The 19,003-nt window shown below is 46.9% G+C and overlaps 1 protein-coding gene across 1 annotated transcript in view; it reads right to left on the bottom strand.

Moving 5' to 3' along the window:
• Window positions 1-5,097: 5,097 nt before the first annotated feature.
• Window positions 5,098-19,003, bottom strand: part of TMEM161B (transmembrane protein 161B) — a 57,127-nt gene continuing 43,221 nt past the window's right edge. The window contains exons 14-16 of the transcript XR_012320133.1: window positions 7,373-8,156; window positions 7,119-7,271; window positions 5,098-5,244 (exon numbers count right to left, since the gene is read on the bottom strand). The gene's annotated coding sequence lies outside the window, so the exon portion shown is untranslated. The remainder of the gene's footprint in view (window positions 5,245-7,118; window positions 7,272-7,372; window positions 8,157-19,003) is intronic.

Below are 19,003 nucleotides of genomic sequence, written 5' to 3'. Positions count from 1 at the left end.
TACGTCTCTTCCAAGGGGCATTAAAACCGTCTTGTTAAACCACTCTGACCTCCACGTCTCTTCCAAGGGGCATTAAAACCGTCTTGTTAAGCTACTGTGACCTCCACCACACTTCCAAGGGGCATTAAAACCATCTTGTTAAGCTACTGTGACCTCCACGTCTCTTTCAAGAGGCATTAAAACCGTCTTGTTAAGCTACTTTGACCTCCACGTCTCTTCCAAGGGGCATTAAAACCGTCTTGTTAAACCACTCTGAACTCCACGTCTCTTCCAAAGGGCATTAAAACCGTCTTATTAAACCACTCTGCACTCCACGTCTCTTCCAAAGGGCTTTAAAACCGTCTTGTTAAGCTACTGTGACCTCCACCACTCTTCCAACAGGCATTAAAAGCGTCTGAACTCCACTCTGAACTCCACAGCTCTTCCATGGGGCATTGAGATGTTGTTTTTAATTAACTCTGACCTCCACGACTCTTCCAACGGGCACTGCATTTCCTCCTAATTTTAGTCAGCTTTTGCTTTTCAATGCATAGGCGAACACTAAAGGAGACCCACTCCCCAATAATGGGTAGAAGGTTTTTAGTACGCTGTAATCCATGTCTGTTTCAAGGGGCATTGCAGTTCCTCATAATTTTTGGAAAGCCTTCCATTCACTGCTTAGGCCAACAGTGTACAGGAGACCCAGTTGCTATAAATGGAAAAAACGGTTTAGTTAAGGCCCTCTGACCTCCATGTCACTTCCAAGGGGCATTGGAGTGCCTCGAAATTTTTGGTAGGCATTGCACTCACTGTATGCAGTATAACTGTGTAGCCGAACCGCTCCTTTTGTTACAGAAACATATCCTACAAGACATATGTGGTTGACTGGCCTGATATTGATGTGAATGGAACCTGTTCCTCCTGCTCTTTCTCCTTTGCCACCACCTCATCCATCATTTATCACCTGAAGCTTTGTTTTAACGGGAGTCATAGAACTGGGATAGTAGCAGGAAAACATCCAGCAATCCTCGGAAGAGATAGGATATGCGCCAAAATGCTGACCACCTCAGGCCTAGCCGCTACTACATACATGCGCTTGCATTCCAAGGAACGGAAAGCTTAGGAGATGGATGGCCTCATGATCATGAATAATTTACTCATTGTGTAGGAGGCCGACCACTGCTGCTGTCTACCTTCTGAACTTTGTGTTGAAGCCTGATTGACCTAGGACCCACAATCCTCTATGTCTGGAGGACGTGTTGCATCCCAGTGTCCAACTGTGTCCCGGCTTCCACAATATTAACCCAGTGTGACGGCGTCAGTCAGATGGACCATCTCTGGCCACATTCACTTATCCACGTGTTTGTGGTTAGGCTGTCCTTTAAATAGGGGCGGCTGGGGACCGAGTATGGACACCCGGCCGCCCCCTGGCGGCTGGGGACCAAGCGTGGACACCCGGCCGCCGGGCGACTGGGGACTGAATATGGATACCAGGCCGCCAACGCAGCCATGACGTGGTGGCCAGATTCCACCTCCACATGCCTAAAAGGCCCAATTTCAAGCGCAAGCAAGCAGTATGGTATTGCAGCCTGGGGGTGGGTGGGTGGCAGGCTGCATACTTGCGCTTTCATTACAAGGAATGGGGGAGGTACAATTGAACACTGCCCTGGGACAAGGACTTGCAAGTCTGATGTGGCAAGAATCACTTCTAATGGGCACACTTTTAGGCAGTGACCTGGGTGTCAGAGATGCTTCCAGGGGTCTTCCCCATGCTGTTACCATGTCTTTTCAGCTCTGTATGCATGTGTCACACAGCACATGGCCAGATAAGGTTGTAAAATGTTAAAATGACATTTCCCGGTGAATGCATTTGTCACGGTTGAAAGCAATACAAAAGTGCAAAAATGCATAAAAAATGCTACTTGTGAACATAGCCCAAGGTGTGGAGGAGTATTTTTGTTTTTGGTTATTTATTTTACGTTATACACAGATCTTTACCCTGGAAAGGATGGTCTTTAACATATTTCACAGGAAACCACTTTAAGTTTCATTTTTGATCATTTTATTGTGAGCCCGTAAAAGTGGCTTAATACCTCTGACCACGTTGTTGACAGCAGTGACCTGGGGGTCAGAAATGCTTCCTGGGGCGATGCCCATGCTGTCCCCATGTCATTTGAACACTGTCACTATCGTTTTGGGCACTTTTTAGGCTTTCTACAGACTGCCGGGGGTGCCGCCGCAAAAATGCTCGGGTCTCCCATAGACTAACATTTGGCTCGTTGCTCGGGTTGAGCTCCCGAGTATCACGGTGAGCTCGGCCCGCGCTTCGAGCACCCGAGCATTTTAGTGCTCGCTCAACACTATTTCTTATCCTTGGTGGGCGGATCCCCTCTCTCGTGGTGCTGTCATGGTCAACCGATAAATACAGAGGTTTCTTCTGCAAGCCTTGGGGATTCCAAGATTTGTGGAGCAGCCCCTTTCCCGCCTGCTCCCACAGCCACCAGAGTCACCCAGTGCTCAGTCAGCGAGATGTAACGGCCTTGGCCATGCTTACTTGACCAGGTGTCTGTAGTAAAATGCACCCTGGAAGACATAAATTTAGACAAGGAACGGGTGATGTTGTCTGTGACATGCTGGTGTAGCGCAGGCACAGCTTTCTTAGCGAAGTAATGGCGACTGGGCAACTGGTACTGGGGGACTGTGACGGCCATCAGCTTTTCGGAAACCATCTGTATCTACCAGGCAGAAAGGCAGCATTTCCGTGGCCAACAAATTGGAGATGGTGTAGTTCAACCTCTTAGCTTTGTCATGAATAAGATAAAACAATCTTTTACATGACAACAACTGCGGGACCGAGGGCTGGCTGCGGTGCTGAGAGAGGGCGGAGTATAGTGAACCAAACTGCTGGACCGTTAGTGAGGTACAGGCGCAGATGTTATGGTGGATTGAGAAACATGTGGTGTGTTCGGTGAAACAAACACAGCAGGGGCGTCCGCTTCTGTTACAGCTGATGGGCTGTCACTCAGCCTGACTGGAGCTGGTAAAGAACCAGAGATTCTGCAATGGGAGACCTGTGTGACAATACTTAGCACGGTAACAGAGGATGAGGAAGAAGCAGTAGATGCATTTCATAGGGCAGCTGATGGTTGTTGAGGTGCGCTGGTGCGCATTTCAGCGCAGTGAGATTCCCAGTGTAACACATGTTGTTTGAGCATGTGAATGTTCATGCATGTAGTAGTCAAATTATTGCAGTTTTTCCCTCTACTGAGTTTTTTATCGCGAAGTTTGCAGATAACATGAGCTGACTCATCCGTTTCGGTGACATGTTAAGCAACCCTTTCTGCCCCTGCAGACCCGTGACCACTACTGGCCACAACCACGGTTGTGATTAAGGATGCAGTGCCCCTCGTGCTTGCATCACACCGTGTTTGCGCCTTACGGCGAAATATAACCTCCTCGTCTTTCTCCACCACCTCCTCAGATGAGCTACTCGGCTGCGTGACTCACACCAAGTAGGATCTTCAACCTCGTCATCATCCAATGTGTTATCCCATTCCTCGCCCTCACAGAGACCCTTCTCCTCTTGTTGCCCTGACAGCACAGTACAGTCCGCATCAGCCTCAGGTATCTGAGTCTCATTGGGATCACCTCCCTCCCCTGCGTTAAAAGTCTGGTGACGAGGGTCAGGAACCTGCTCAGACCCTTTTTCATCATGTCCCGAATCCAAGCTAAAAAAAATTTGAGCATCGGTGCAGATGCTTTCCTCCTCCTGACTCTGACTGTTAGGAGAACACTTCTGATGCCCATGGAATAGAATGGGTGAACAGTTCTACAGACTCGCCCATCTGTGATTCGCTACAGTCAATTGGGCAGTTGGACTGTTGTAACGTGGAGGGAAGCATGGGTAATTGGGGTGCCACCTCTGTGGACTTTACTGCGTGTGCTGTTGAGGTGTAGGAAGAAGGGGAGAGGGCACTTGAAGCAGAGCTCGCCATCCACTGGAGCACCTGCTCTTTCTGGCCCTTATTAACAAGGCGTATCGCTGTGCGGCTGCCAAAGAAAGGGAGTGGAGTAGGCCTGAGATATATCCAAATATTGCAGGCCCCGAGGAAGTGCTTAACCCTTTTTGTTTTAGGTTGATTGTTCACTTGCCTTGTATATGGCTACAGGATTAGAACCACAAGTCTCAAGAACATAATCAGCGAAAAAACACCGGCAACGGATTGCAGATGGATATCACTGGGGCAACCACTTCAAACCGCATAGAATTAAATAGAAACAAATTGAAGTCTTAAAGGTTGATGCAAAAATATATAGCAACTTTATTAGTACAAAACATACATGTAAAATCTATAGGTACAAAGGATGTGTGTAAATGAGTAGAGATAAAGAGAGGCAGCAAGGGCACAAAGAGGTAGAAAAAACAATATGGCAATTATCAAGATGAATGGGACTTGATGTCAAGTAAAATATAAGGGGGAGGACAGAGACAACACAACCTAGAGAGACAAATATGAGACAAATCTGTGGAGCTTAGTGCCCCCTAGTAATACAAGACCACAATTAAGGCTACAATGCCCCTCTCGTAAGCCTACAGCATAGTGGTGTAGCTATGTAGTCTCAAAACAAATCCCCATACATGCCCAATCAATGTCCATCAAATCATTACCTCTAAGAGTAAAAATGCGCCCCACCAGGTGGTAAGGAAGGCTAGTGCCTCTTCCCTCCTGATGCGCGTTTCGCAGGGAACACGTCCAGCTTTCTCAAGGGAAGGTAAGAGAATGCGCTGCAAGGACCTTAGAAATACCCATGTGATCGGTCATGTGGGAGGTCACATGGTCCGATCACATCCAATGATCGTGTATGGGCGGCGCGTGCACGCGTCACACGGCAGGTCCTGCACCGCAGTCCGGCAATCAGAGATGAGATGCCGGACTGCAGGCCAGGAGCGCCAGCACGACAGGCGCATGCGCACAACAGGATCACAGGAGGGTAAGTAAACCAGACCCGAGATGGGAATCAAATTCAATAAAATGTCATAAGAGAAAACATCAATTTCTACATAACAAGAGATGGACCCATAAAACAATAATGTAATATGATGAAGTTATTCATAAAGTAGATAAATTCTCCATGTAGAGACATCACAAGGGTACCACCATAACGGAAAGATCGATATCCCATCACAGTGGGGTGATTTATTCAAACGAAATTGATGATGTAGAGACATGTTTTCACATTGGTCTATTCTGTAATAGTTCAAATCTAAGTACATAGAAAAATTAGAGGAAAAAAAAAGAAATTTTTAGAATACAGACAACGCAACACAGTAAAATAAAAACCACAACTATACTGCACCAGAAAAGACAACTGGCCGTAGGTTAAAAAATAACACAAATAAAAGGAAATTAATTACAATAAAAATTGATTAATCTCATTTGATAACAATAAGACAGGAGAAGGAGACGCATTAGTGGTAACCATGGAAATCAAAGAAACGAGGCGAAACTTAAAGATTCATTTAGTCCCTTAGGGGCCATTGTGTCCAGTATTGTAATCCATCTAGGCTCTCGCTGAGCTAATCTCTGTTTGATGTTGCCACCCCTGGCACCGAGATGGACAACTTCAATGCCCCTCACAGATAAAGATCTAGCGACGCAGTTGTGAAACTGCCAAAAGTGCCGGGGAAGTGTCTTGAGCTCAGAAGGGTCTGTCGCTTGTCTGGCTGCGGCAATGTCCCTGACATGCTCACGGACCCTGACTCTGAGTTCCCTCGAAGTGAGTCCAATGTAAATGAGGGAACACTTACAGGTAGCATAATATATTACATTGGGAGTTCTGCAGGAGATCCACGGACGGATTTTAAATTGGCGGTCCCCTGTAGCAGAGTCAAAGGTACGGGAGTGTAGGACATTGGCGCAAGCCAGACAGTGACCACATGGAAAACATCCTATAGTTGGGGGGGTCATGGGCAGAGGAAGCATGAATTAATGAATTAACCGCGGTTGGCTTTCGATGGACGTCAGTCTGAATGGCAAATTGTGAGTCAACCCTCAGTCCCACGTCCAGAAAGTCCATTTTGGTAGCATGGAATTTATAATTTAAGCGGATATTCATGCTATTGCCATTTAATCTATCCATGAACTTCCCGAGCAGCTGCGCTGTACCCTTCCACAGGAACAGGACATCATCGATGTACCTGTACCAGCACAGCACATGGTTAGCGGACCATGCGCCCCCGTCGCCAAAGAGGGATCTCTCCCAGGACCCCAGGAAGAGATTGGCATACGAGGGAGCACAGGCTTCGCCCATGGCCGTGCCGCACTGCTGGAGGTAAAACTGATCTTTGAAAATAAAAAAATTCTGAGTCAATATGAAGTGCAGCAGCTCGAGAATAAAGTCACACAGGGGGCCGTCCAGGTCGGAAGCACCAAGGAAAAGGCGGACCGCCTCAAGCCCATCAGCATGGGAGATGCACATATATAAGGACTCCACGTCCGCTGTGACTAGGAGAGTATCGGGATCCACAAAGACGCCGTCAACCCTAGTGAGGGCATCCGTCGTGTCCCTGAGATATGATGGTAGTGTCTCTACGAGGAGCTTCAAATAGAAATCCACGAATTTGCAAAGTGGTTCGCAGAGACCTCCTATCCCGGACACAATCGGACGCCCCGGAGGATTGACGGCGTCCTTGTGGATCTTGGATAGCATGTAAAAAGTGGAAATTCACGGGAAGCGAACCGTAAGGCCATCAAGAACCCTCTTGGAGATGGTTCCTGCCTCAAAAGCCCTTGACAGAATACTTTGTAAGTCGGCTGAGAAAGAGGCCAACGGACTGTGTGATAGTTTCACATAAGTGTTTCGATCTTGCAACTGACGCAGTGCCTCCTTCTCATATTGAGCACATGGCCATACCACGATATTCCCCCCCTTGTCTGCTTGCTTAAACACCAAATACTTATAGGATTGGAGTTTTTTAAGAGCAGTCCGCTGAGTATAGGTTAAATTGTAATTTTTACGGACTGTTGGTAAATTTTTAAAATCCTCAGACACCAGTCTGGTAAAAATTTCTACAGCAGGACTAATAGACAAGGGGGGAAAACGTGTGCATTTGGGTTGAATACTTGGAGGAAACCTACCTTTTGTTACTGGGTACTGCTCAGCCAGGAGATCTTCCAAAGTCTGTAAGGCCTCCCTCTCAGCCGGACTCATGAGTGATGGTGTGGTAGAGTCTTTATAGTGAAGCTTCTTTAGTATTAACATCCGAGAAAAAAGATTTAGATCTTTGAAGGCTGTAAAAAAAATCATATCCGTTAGATGGTGAAAACGTAAGACCCTTTTGAAGTACCTCTAATTCCTGTTCTGAAAAGGTATATGTTGAAAGGTTGATTACCTGTAAACCACCTTGACTGTCACTACCCGATGCTCCACTGCCTGGTATTTGTCTTTTGGCATTCTGTCGAGTTATATAACTCTACCCGTATGCTTATTCGCCTCCTGATGTCCTCGATTTGTATTTTTAGACGTTGACATACTACTTTCACGTGAGGTGTTAGACCTCAGGGAAGAAGATCTCGATCTGGATGGTGTGTTCCCTTTAAACAGCAACCGAGATCTATTTTGAGGATTTCTCCACTTGTACACTTGATTTAATTTTGAATCATTTAAATCCCGTTGGAATTTTTTTATTTTAACTTTTTGTTGTTCTTCCGCCCAGACCTGTACATCGGCATTAGTGTCATCATTCAGTTTTTTAAAAGATGAAGCGGGCAATTCCTGTTTTAAAGAGGTCAATAAATCCTCAATTTCTTATTCCGTTTCAATAATGGTAGTGTGGTTCCTATCCCTAAGGAGAGTCAGAAAGCCTCGTAAACAAGTATTCGCACATTCCTCCCATTTGTCCTTAAACTGATCGTCATCAACAGGAAAGGAAGGAAATATCTGGACACGTAGGCCCCTGGGAACCAGTCCCCGTTGAATGTATTTATCTAAAAAAGCATGGTTACACCATGTGCGTGTTCTCCTCCTAATCAGATCTTTGAGTTGAGAAATTTTAAGCTGTGAGTTAAGGCCAGTATCATCAGGGTTCACCTCTACGCCATCTTTACACACATCATCCAAAGATGAAAGCCACGTGACGTCACGGGCCCTATAATCCATAGTAATGCTGAGAAAGGCTGTGAAAAACACAGAAGCAAATATTAGAACCACAAGTCTCAAGAACATAATCAGCGAAAAACACCTGCAACGGATTGCAGATGGATATCACTGGGGCAACCACTTCAAACCGCATAGAATTAAATAGAAACAAATTGAAGTCTTAAAGGTTGATGCAAAAATATATAACAACTTTATTAGTACAAAACATACATTTAAAATCTATAGGTACAAAGGATGTGTGTAAATGAGTAGAGATAAAGAGAGGCAGCAAGGGCACAAAGAGGTAGAAAAAACAATATTGCAATTATCAAGATGAATGGGACTTGATGTCAAGTAAAATATAAGGGGGGAGGACAGAGACAACATAACCTAGAGAGACAAATATGAGACAAAGCTGAGGAGCTTAGTGCCCCCTAGTAATACAAAACCACAATTAAGGCTACAATGCCCCTCTCGTAAGCCTACAGCATAGTGGTGTAGCTATGTAGTCTCAAAACAAATCCCCATACATGCCCAATCAATGTCCATCAAATCATTACCTCTAAGAGTAAAAATGCGCCCCACCAGGTGGTAAGGAAGGCTAGTGCCTCTTCCCTCCTGATGCGCGTTTCGCAGGGAACACGTCCAGCTTTCTCAAGGGAAGGTAAGAGAATGCGCTGCAAGGACCTTAGAAATACCCATGTGATCGGTCATGTGGGAGGTCACATGGTGATGTGATGCTCCCCTGTGATAAATCCTAGTTGTAGCTGGACCTCTGGCCGCCCGCAAGGTGGCAATGACCTCGGCCGAAAACCCACGACGGGTCAAGATCTCGGTCTCAAGTGCCACGCCGTCAAACGAAGCGACTTCAGGTCCGGATGACGAATGGGCCCTTGGGTTAACAGGTCCGGATGAAGAGGCAGTGGAAACGGAGGAGCCGCCAGAAGAGACACCAGCGTTGAATACCACGCCCTCCGCGGCCAATCCGGCGCCACCAAAATTGCCGGAATTCGTTCGAGTTTGATCCGCCGGATGAGCAGAGGAAGGAAGGATACCGGCGGAAACACGTAGATCAGCTCGAACTGGTCCCACTGGGCCACTAGAGCATCTACCGCAACAGCCTCCGGGTCCCTGTACCTGGACATGAACGTCGGAACCCTGGCATTCAGTCTGGATGCCATCAAGTCCACCTGGGGAGTCCCCCAACGGGAGCACAGCAGTGTAAAAACTTCCGGATGAAGACTCCACTCTCCGGGATCCACCTGCTCGCGACTGAGGAAGTCTGCCGTGATATTCAGCACTCCTGGGATGTGAATCGCGGAGATGGCTGGGACCCTGGACTCGGCCCATACCAGGATCCGAGAGACCTCCATCATGAGTCTGGAACTTCTCGTCCCGCCCTGATGGTTGATATACTCGACCGCTGTCGCATTGTCCGTTTGAATCCGGACCGGCAGACCGCTCAATGAGACCGTCCAATGTCGGAGGCAGAGAAATATCGCTCTCAACTCCAGGATGTTGATCGGCAGAGACGACTCCTCTGACGACCAGACTCCCTGAACCCAGAGATCGTTCTAAACCCCCCCCCAGCCAGTCAGGCTGGCATCGGTGGTAATGACCGACAACCGTGGGAGGAGGAAGGATTTCCCCAGGGATAAAGCCTCCGGACGTAACCACCATCCAAAAGACTCTGGCACCCTGCGGGAGATACCGACACAGCGATCTAGCGAATCCGGCGATCGGTCCCAACGGGTCAGAATAAGATTTTGGAGACCCCGGGGATGAAATTGTGCAAACTGTACCGCTTCCATTGCTGCCACCATCAGACCCAGAAGGCGCATACACTTCCGAAGGGACATCGCCATCGCCGATCTCATATCCTGGACATGGTGACGAAGGCTCGCTTGTTTGTCCGGAGGCAGGGACACCACTGCTCGAACCGTGTCGAAAAGCATCCCCAAGAACAGGATTGACTGTGACGGCTCCAAAGACGACTTCTTCCAATTGACCAGCCACCCGAAGTCCACCAGGTGCTGAAGGGAGAGATCGCGAGCCGTCACCGCCTCCTCCGCTGTGGATGACACAATTAACAGGTCGTCCAGGTAGGGGAGAATCATAACTCCTTGCCTTCGAAGGAGCGCCATGAGCGGCGCCAGAATTTTTGTAAAAACCCTGGGCGCCGAAGCCAACCCGAATGGTAGGGCCACAAACTGGTAATGGGCCTGACCTATGGCGAAACGCAGGAAGCGCTGGTGAGCCCTGCCGATAGCGACATGCAAATAGGCGTCGCGGATGTCGATCGACACCAAGAAATCGTACTGCGACAGGGCCGCCACGACAGAGCGAAGAGACTCCATAAGGAATTTCTGGACATGAACATTCAATTCTTTGAGGTCCAGAATGGGGCGAAACTTGTCCTCCTTTTTGGGGACCACAAAAAGGTTGGAGTAAAACCCCCTTCTCCAGTCCTCCGGCGGAACCGGAACCACCACCCCCTGCTGCAGAAGAGAGTCGACCTCCCGCAGCAGTGCGGCAGCCAGCTTGGGCTCGGATGGGATGCGTGGCTGATGAAAATCTGTCCGGGGGTCGAGAATGAAACTCTATGAAATAGCCTGCCGACATAACCCGGGTCACCCAGACGTCCGATACGCTGGACGCCCAAATCGACCCGAATTGAAGCAGAGGACCTCCTACCCGAGAGCCCTCGAGGGGGTTCCTGGCGTCAGTCCGCCTTAGCGGGCTTTTTGTCAACCTCCAGTTTGTCCTGATGGAAATGTTGTTTCCAGGGTGTACGGGATTTCTGGGTGGTCTTCTTTCCGGAAGACGAGGGACGACCCGATCTCTAAGAGGGCTGACCGAACAGTCACCTGGGCAGAAAGGACCGACGACCACTACCGGCACTTGACTTGCCAGACGTAGAAGCCGCTGCTTTCCGCTGTGGCAAAGCCGAATCCTTGGCCTTTGCCTTAGCAATCAGCTCCGTGAGGTCTGAACCAAAGAGCTGACCGCCCTTGTACGCCAGACTCAGCAAACCTTGTTTGGAAACCGCGTCTCCAGTCCACTGTTTAAGCCACAGTGCTCTCCTGACTGAGACGGCCGAGGATTGAGCCCTGGACAGAACCGAAGTAGCATCCAGCACTGCGTCCCTGCCATATCGGGCCGCCTCTTCCAACAGCTGGAAGAGCCTTTCCACCTCAGACAGCGAAGTCCCATCTTGCCACGCCGTCCGCAGCTGATCCAACCACCGCAGAGAAGCCTCACTAGCCCACATGGCCTCCAAGGCCGCTAGGAATCCATGACCCGCGGCCTCGTAGATGGACTTCGCCGCTAACTCTGTCCTTCTATCCAGGGGGTCCTGTAGACTCGCCTTCCCTTTAACAGGAAGCAAAAAGGATTTGCTCAGCTGAGACAATGGCACGTCCACTTCAGGAGAGGGGACCCAATTAGCGATCGTCTCCGTGGAGCAGGGATACAGGGCATCAAAAAACCGCATCCCCTGGAAGCGTTTATCCGGACACAGGCGTTATTTCTCCACCGCCTCGTTAAGTTTATCGTGCACCGGCAGCGTCGAACGAACCCGACGCGACTCCTGATACAGCCGGGCCGACTTGCCAGGGCGCCTCGTCACCTCTTCAGACAGCTGTAACGCTTCCCGCATAGCCCCAATAAAAGCGTCCACGCGGCCCGAAAGCAAAGCAGATCGACCCTGCCGATCCTCTTCATCAGAATCGGAGATCTCACCAGCAGAGTCTGTCGGTGATTCCGAAGCCTCTGACGCACTGTGCAGAGGAGACAGCGCCACCACAGGCCTGTGGCGCTTCTTGCCTCGTGACGTCGGTTAGGACTTAGCTGATACCCAATGACCCAGGAGGTCAGACAGACTGTCAATGGAGCGAGTGAGCGCTTCCACTTTAACATCACTGAGACCCCCGACCAGTGTCGAACCTGACGCCGTCGAAGACCCCGGCGTATCAGATACGCGTGACCGATCCTGAAGAGGACCGGGAGAGAGGTCCGCGCCCCCTGGTCCCTGATCCGACATGCCCCCACACAGTTGCGAGCGTCATGGATAAGGCAGTAACAACCCCCCCTTACAATGGGTATGGGAACCGAGGATGTGTGATTCTGCTACCACAGCCTGTTCCTACACACAAAACCCCCAAACACTGAAGGGTTAAAGCTCCTCCTTAAAGGGAGAAGAGCTACCCCAGCTGCCTGCAGAGCAAAAGTTAACCTAACAAACTAGGGTCCAGAAAGGGTTAACTGCCCTGGTGAGGCCAGACCCCTCAGAAGGGGTTAATGCTGCTGACCACGCAATACGCCTTTGCCTTAGAAGAATAGTGGTGTGCGAGTCCCTCAGCGGGGAAGTAGCAGCGCTGTATATAGCACACCCTGTCTGCCTTAAGAGGCCAGCAGAAAGGTGCTCTGTGCTGCAATAGTGTGAGAAAGGAATCTTCTGCCTTAAAAACAGAAGTGACTCACCAGCTGGCCGGGGTGACTGCTCTTCCTTACACAGTGCTCGGTGTCTGGTGTAGAGAGCGGGGAGCAGGGAGCAGGAGGTAGCACGAGGTAATGGCCGGAAGAAGAGGGGGCTGGGACAGCTCCAGCGCGCGCTTTCCTGGCACTTCCTGTCTGAGCTATGATGACAGGCAGCAGAGAGGCGCGAAGCCACGCCCCCCACCGCTCCTCCGTCCCTGCTCCCCTGCTGATAACACAAACGCCTGCAGCGGAGATATCCTCCTGCAGGGACAAAAGAAGCAGTCACCACTTGAAAACAGTAACAGCCGCTGAAGCACTCAGACCACAGAGAGCACTTACCCAGCTGAGCGCCACAGGGACCCCCAGGGATGTGTGGCGCCGTGGCCCTTTGCTCCCCCCCACGGCGGAGCACGCAGGGACCCCACAGAAGTGGTGTGCGTCTCCGCCAGGGAGCGCCCTGTATCCCCCGGGGCCGGCAGGCTTCTGCGGGGACCTCCTTAGGGGGTACACAGATCCGCCAGGGGAGGGTCAGGGGTCCCAGCAGCGCCGAGACCCCCTGAGACCTCTAGACCGCAGGGGGTCCAGGTCTCCGGAGTAAAATAAAAAATTCTTCTGAGGAGCTGCAAAGGCAGCAACTATCCTCTGCGACCTTAAATTTAGACTGAAGAACATGGGAGTAGGAGGAGCCTAAGCTGGAGGGGCTGGTCGTCACTTTTTCTAATCTGAGGTGAACTATCCTGTGGGGCTCCGCCTACCCACTAGTAATGGATCTGTGTCTCCCTTCTGCTGCTGAAATATTCTACTTCTCCACTTACGGACTACCTTTGAGGAAGCGGTGAGGGGGAAACCCCTACTCCATTCAATGCAAGAGGCGGCGATAGTAGTCATACCTAAGCCAGGTAAAGACCCTTTAATCCCTGACTCTTACAGGCACATGTCTTTATTGTCAACTGATGTTAAAAATATTGCGAAGGTTCTGGCATCTAGATTGAATACAGTAATCCATACTGACCAGTCAGGCTTCATGTCGGCTAGATCAACAGCTGTTAATATCCGGAGATTGTTTCTTAATCTTCAATTGCCGGTGGATGGTGATGGGGATAGAGCTGTATGTTCTCTGGACGCCGCTAAGGCATTCGACTCTGTTGAGTAGGAATATTTATGGGCGGTGTTGGAAAAGCTTGGTATAGGACCTAGCTTTATTTCATGGGTTAAATTGCTGTATGGTAGGCCGATGGCTAGAATACGGGTAAATGGACACATCTCCCCGGCTTTTGGACTGAGTAGAGGTAACGGGCAGGGGTGCCCATTGTCCCCCCTGCTCTTTGCACTGGCTATTGAACCCCTGGCATCGGTTATCAGAGAGCATCCAGGAATAGTTGGGTTTCGTAGAGGGAATAGTTAAGTGAAGATCATGTTATACGCTGATGATACTATTATTTCTGGCTAAAGCTTCTGAGTCCCTTCCTATAGCAATGGAGACGATAGAAACATTTGGAAAATACTCAGGTCTGAAGATAAACTGGAGCAAATCAGTCATACTTCCATTGGATAAAACAGATGAGAATGCTTCCCACTACATTAATTCGGGTTTACAAGTGGTATCTGAGTTTAAACATTTAGGCATCAATATATCGGCAAAAATAAATGATTATGAGAAGTTGAATCTTGATCCAGTCTTAATTAAATTTAGAGGGAAACTAGGTGCCTGGTCTAAGTTACCGTTGTCGGTTGTAGGCCGTGCTAACCTGGTCAAAATTATCTGGTTGTCACAATTGCTGTATGTTCTACACAACTCCCCAATATGGATAAATCTGAGGTTTTTCATTAAAGTCAGTCAGGAGTTAGAAAATGAATATGGGGCAAACAGACTCCGAGAATTAAACTGGAAACATTGCAAAGAAACAAAATAATGGGAGGGCTTGTAGTTCCTAACCCATGGGTACATTATGTGGCATCTCAGCTTCAACATATCCGGGGATGGGACGACCCTGGGGAAGGGGGAGCTTTGCGTACGTTGCTACAGCATTATTTCCAATGAGATAAAACTCTATGAGGTATTGGAGGCACATAAGTTTGGGACACTTGGAGGCAAAATACCGACTATGCTGTTATGTCACAAACTTTGGGGGACGGTGAAAAAATTACAAGGAATAGAAGGTGTTTCGCAATTTACTTCATTATGGAACACTCCATGGCTTCCAAATCTATATCAACTGGTGGGATTTGGCTCCTGGAGCGCCAAGGGTTTAAATAGACTTAATCAAGTGCTGATAGGTGATGTGATTAAGGTATTCTCACAGCTGCAAAACAAATATGGGTTACCTCACTCTGAATTATATAAAAACTTACAGTTTAGGCACGCATATCGTTCGGAAGGCATTGTTCTGGAAGGAGGGGTACCCAAAACTCAATAATACAGAGAATAGCTAATCTACACAGTTCTTCTGGACTGATCTCATTATTTTATAACATTCTCTTAGACATTATATTGACAAACCAGCCGATGCAATCAAGAGAAATGGGAGAGTGTAATGGGACCCATAGAGGAAAATCACTGGTCAGATATACTGGAAAGAGTTCCACAGCTGTCTTTAAGTGAATCTCATAGACTGTCCCATATATATGTGATACACCAGGTATACAGGACACCTCAATTCTTATTTAACATAGGGTTTAGTTCCAGTCCCCACTGTCCTAGATGCAAAACTAACATAGCAGATATGCTTCATATGATGTGGAACTGTCCTAACCTGGGGTCCTTTTGGATGAGTGTTGTAGCAATTATTAACAGGGTTTATTCAATTGATGTAGAGCTTCACATTAGTATGTATCCTGGGATATGTTGAAGATCTGACTATTGATGAGTACTGCAAAATTGCGGCGGCACGTATGTTATATATGGCAAGAAAATTGATAGCCCAAAAATGGATAGCAGATCAGGAGCCTATGATATCAGAATTTATTGATAAAGTTAACTGGCTAGTAAATTAGGAAAAAGGTGATTGATGGCTCTGGTTTGATATCTAGGGAACTGAGATTTTGCCTCGAGTTGCTTTGAGTTACGTTTATATGATGCCTCAAATTAAACTTCTTTGAAAATTAATAAAATTGTTATTAGTACTTCCACAAATTATATGTAATTACATTGACTATTGTTACGATGTTCAAATATTTGTTCATCTAATTATGCTGGTTTTGCAGAGCCAAGATGTATAAATAACTCATGCTTATATGCTTCTTAAGGTTGGGGGGTGGAGATCTGTGTTTATCTGGTTGTTGTTGTCTTTTTTTATTTTTACCTTTGTGAAAATCTTTATAAAAATAAAAAACATTTGAAAAACATACTTTTTTTTTGCATTCTCCATATCGCTATCTATATTTGAAAAACAATAGTGAAATCTTGACATTTTCCTACTATTTACTTAGTGTAGCATTAGGCTGACACTTTCTTTTCTGTACAGATAATCTTTTTTTTAGAAGTCATTATCATCATCACTGTCTTGATAACACTGCCAGATAACGCCTGTATACACAGTAGATAAGACAGGATCCACCATGCACAATAAGTGATGTCATAGCTCACCTCCTTCCCCCTGCCTGAATAATAATAACCTCTGCACAGGTCTCAGCAGGTTTACAAATTCTCCCATTAAAGAAAAGTGAAGGCTAATTTCACACATCCGTGAAATATGGATGCTGCTTAGACTAGAACACCCTGGCCTGACCACCGGGTCTCCCAACCTAAGCCAACTGCTATACAGTGCCTTGAAAAAGTATTCATATACCCCATGAACTTTTCCCCATTTTTTCACTCTACATCCACATATTTAAATGTGTTATATTGGGACTTTTGTCATGAATATGCTTTGATCTAAACCACTCTATTGGTAGATCTGGCAGTATGTTTAGGGTCGTTTTCCTGCTTGATGGTGAACCTAAGCTCCAGTCTCAAGTCTTTTGCAGTCTCTAACAAATTTTCCTCCAGGATTGTCCTGTATTTTGCCCCATCCATCTTCCCATCAATTCTTACCAGCATTTACTGTCTATGAAGAAAAGCATCTCCACAGCATGATACTGCCACCACCATGTTTGACAGTGGGGGTGGTGTATTCAGGGTAATGAGATATGTTAGTTTTCCGCCACACATAGCATTTTACATTTAGCTCAAAAAGTTCTATTTTGGTCTTATCTGACTAGAGCACCTTCTTCCACATGCCATGTAGGGGACACAGTTAGCATGTGGAAGAAACTGTTGTGGTATGAATACTTTTTCAAGGCACTGTGTATACAAACATACACACATCTTGTCAGTCAAGAGGACTTGGCTGAAAAAGGCGACATGGTGTAATGTGCAACACTATGTACCAGATAATTTCTGGGCCAGCTAATAAGGTGTATAAACTTAGACCAGGCAATCCAAAGGTGCAGCATAAACCAGTGTGATAAATTTTAAGACTAAGAATTAGGACAGTGAGGAGGAAAATCGGGCACATATACAAGATTTCATTTTTTAATTTCATGTGAATTTTCTGTTTAATGCTCTTGTAAAGGAAGTCTGTCTGCAGGTTTTTGCTATGTAATCTAAGAGCACCATGACGTAGGGGCTGACAGCCCGATTCCAGCAGTGTGTCACTTACTAGGCTATGCTTTTGTTTCAATACAAAATTTGTGGACCATTGACAGTCAAATTAACAATTTAATGCATAGAATTGTAACAATTTGTCAGCAACATGCATGAGACAGACAGAAAACAAATTTTCTTTAGGTCTGTAGTCAAAGTCTCGAATTCATTACGATTTTAAAATTTAAAGGCATTTACCTACTTAAAGGGAACCTGACAGCTGATACACGCTGCCCAATCCACAGTCAGCATGCATCAGACAGTGGCTGCACGATTCCAGCCACATATGTTTAATTCTGAAATGCTGCGCCGTTTCAGAGAAAAATATACTTTAATAGCTACCGGGGACAGAGCCCCACAGGAGACTAGTTGGACAGGCGGCTCCCACCTGCTCGCTGCCCTGGAGTGACAGGTCTCTTCCTGCATGCGTGTATAGAGAGAAACCTATCACTCAAAAGGCAGCGGGCGGGGGATCAGCTGCTGGGGACCCGTCTGTCCGACTATTCTCCAGTGCGGCTCATTCCAGCAGCTACTAGAGTGTTTTTCTCTGAAATGCCGCAGAGCTTCAGAGTTAAACATATATGGCTGAAACCATGCAGCCACTGTCTGATACACAGTGTCCGTGGACCGGGCAGCATGTATCAGCTGTCAAGTTCCCTTTAAAAGGTTACTCCCATTTTGTGTATCTATGGTATATTCACAGCATATGCCGAAAAGTATAAAGCATAGGAGTCCCACCAATGGGACCAGTATGTACCTAGTAACGGGGAACCACCACGTGCTGTTTTGAATGGAGAGAAGGTCAGAATTCCCATACACGGACCGCAGGGTGTTAGGGTCCAGTTCTCGAGATCGAAGCGCGTCCTCTTGGTGGAATACGCATATACTATATATTATGGAATATGGTATGGATATGACACAATTGTACAAAATGGGAATACCATTCTAAAAGCATAAAACCCATTTAATAACCATACAAAATTAAGTAAAAATAAACAGTATTTTATGTAAAATTCAGAATTTTCCCTAACTGATAAAAAGCCTTCTACTCTATGAGCCCTTTTCCCCAAATGTCCCTTACAGCCACTATTCACATTGGCCAAGCTCTGATTTATCACAAGCCTCAACTAATGTACGGCATGTTTAACCAAAACTGGCTTTAAAAAAAGATCTCTCTGTTCTGAAAAACAAAACACACACACAAAAAACAATAGATGAAATTGGAACACATTTCTTAAATATATATTAACAAATCAAATGATTTCTGCAGGTTTTGCTTTAATTTTATGTGTGGATAGTTGATACTGTAATGTCTTCATGAATAACCCTTTAAAGTGTATGGAGATGAACGGCAATGCCAGACACTTAAAGGGAACCCGTTAGAGTAAAAATGTTGTGCAATCTATAGGTGGCATTTTATAGCGCCGTGTGCATATAGAAATAGCTGCTGATCACTGACTGGGACCACTCACTGGACTGCTGGGCCCAGAAGGTGCAGGAATCTCAGTAAATAAAACACAAGTTAGGCCTCATTCAGACATCTGTAAAAACATGGACCATTGTTCATCAGTGGTTTTGACCCTATTTTCATCATCATAGATTTTCTCGTATGCAAAAATAAACCGCAAGGTTCTTCTACACGTTACAATGTTAATGACTTACGGGCAATGCTTGGACGACAATGTGTGCTGTCAGAACGTGTAACCAAGGCACTCCAGAGGAGAATGATGGTGTTATATGATCATCAGCAGGTATAATTACATACAAATTAATGGACCAACA

The sequence above is a fragment of the Phyllobates terribilis genome, unplaced genomic scaffold (genome assembly GCF_046119375.1).
Source record: "Phyllobates terribilis strain yellow unplaced genomic scaffold, ASM4611937v1 Scaffold_1__5_contigs__length_1240528914, whole genome shotgun sequence".
NCBI classification, from domain to species: domain Eukaryota; kingdom Metazoa; phylum Chordata; class Amphibia; order Anura; family Dendrobatidae; genus Phyllobates; species Phyllobates terribilis.
This window is presented reverse-complemented; position numbering and strand designations above follow the sequence as displayed.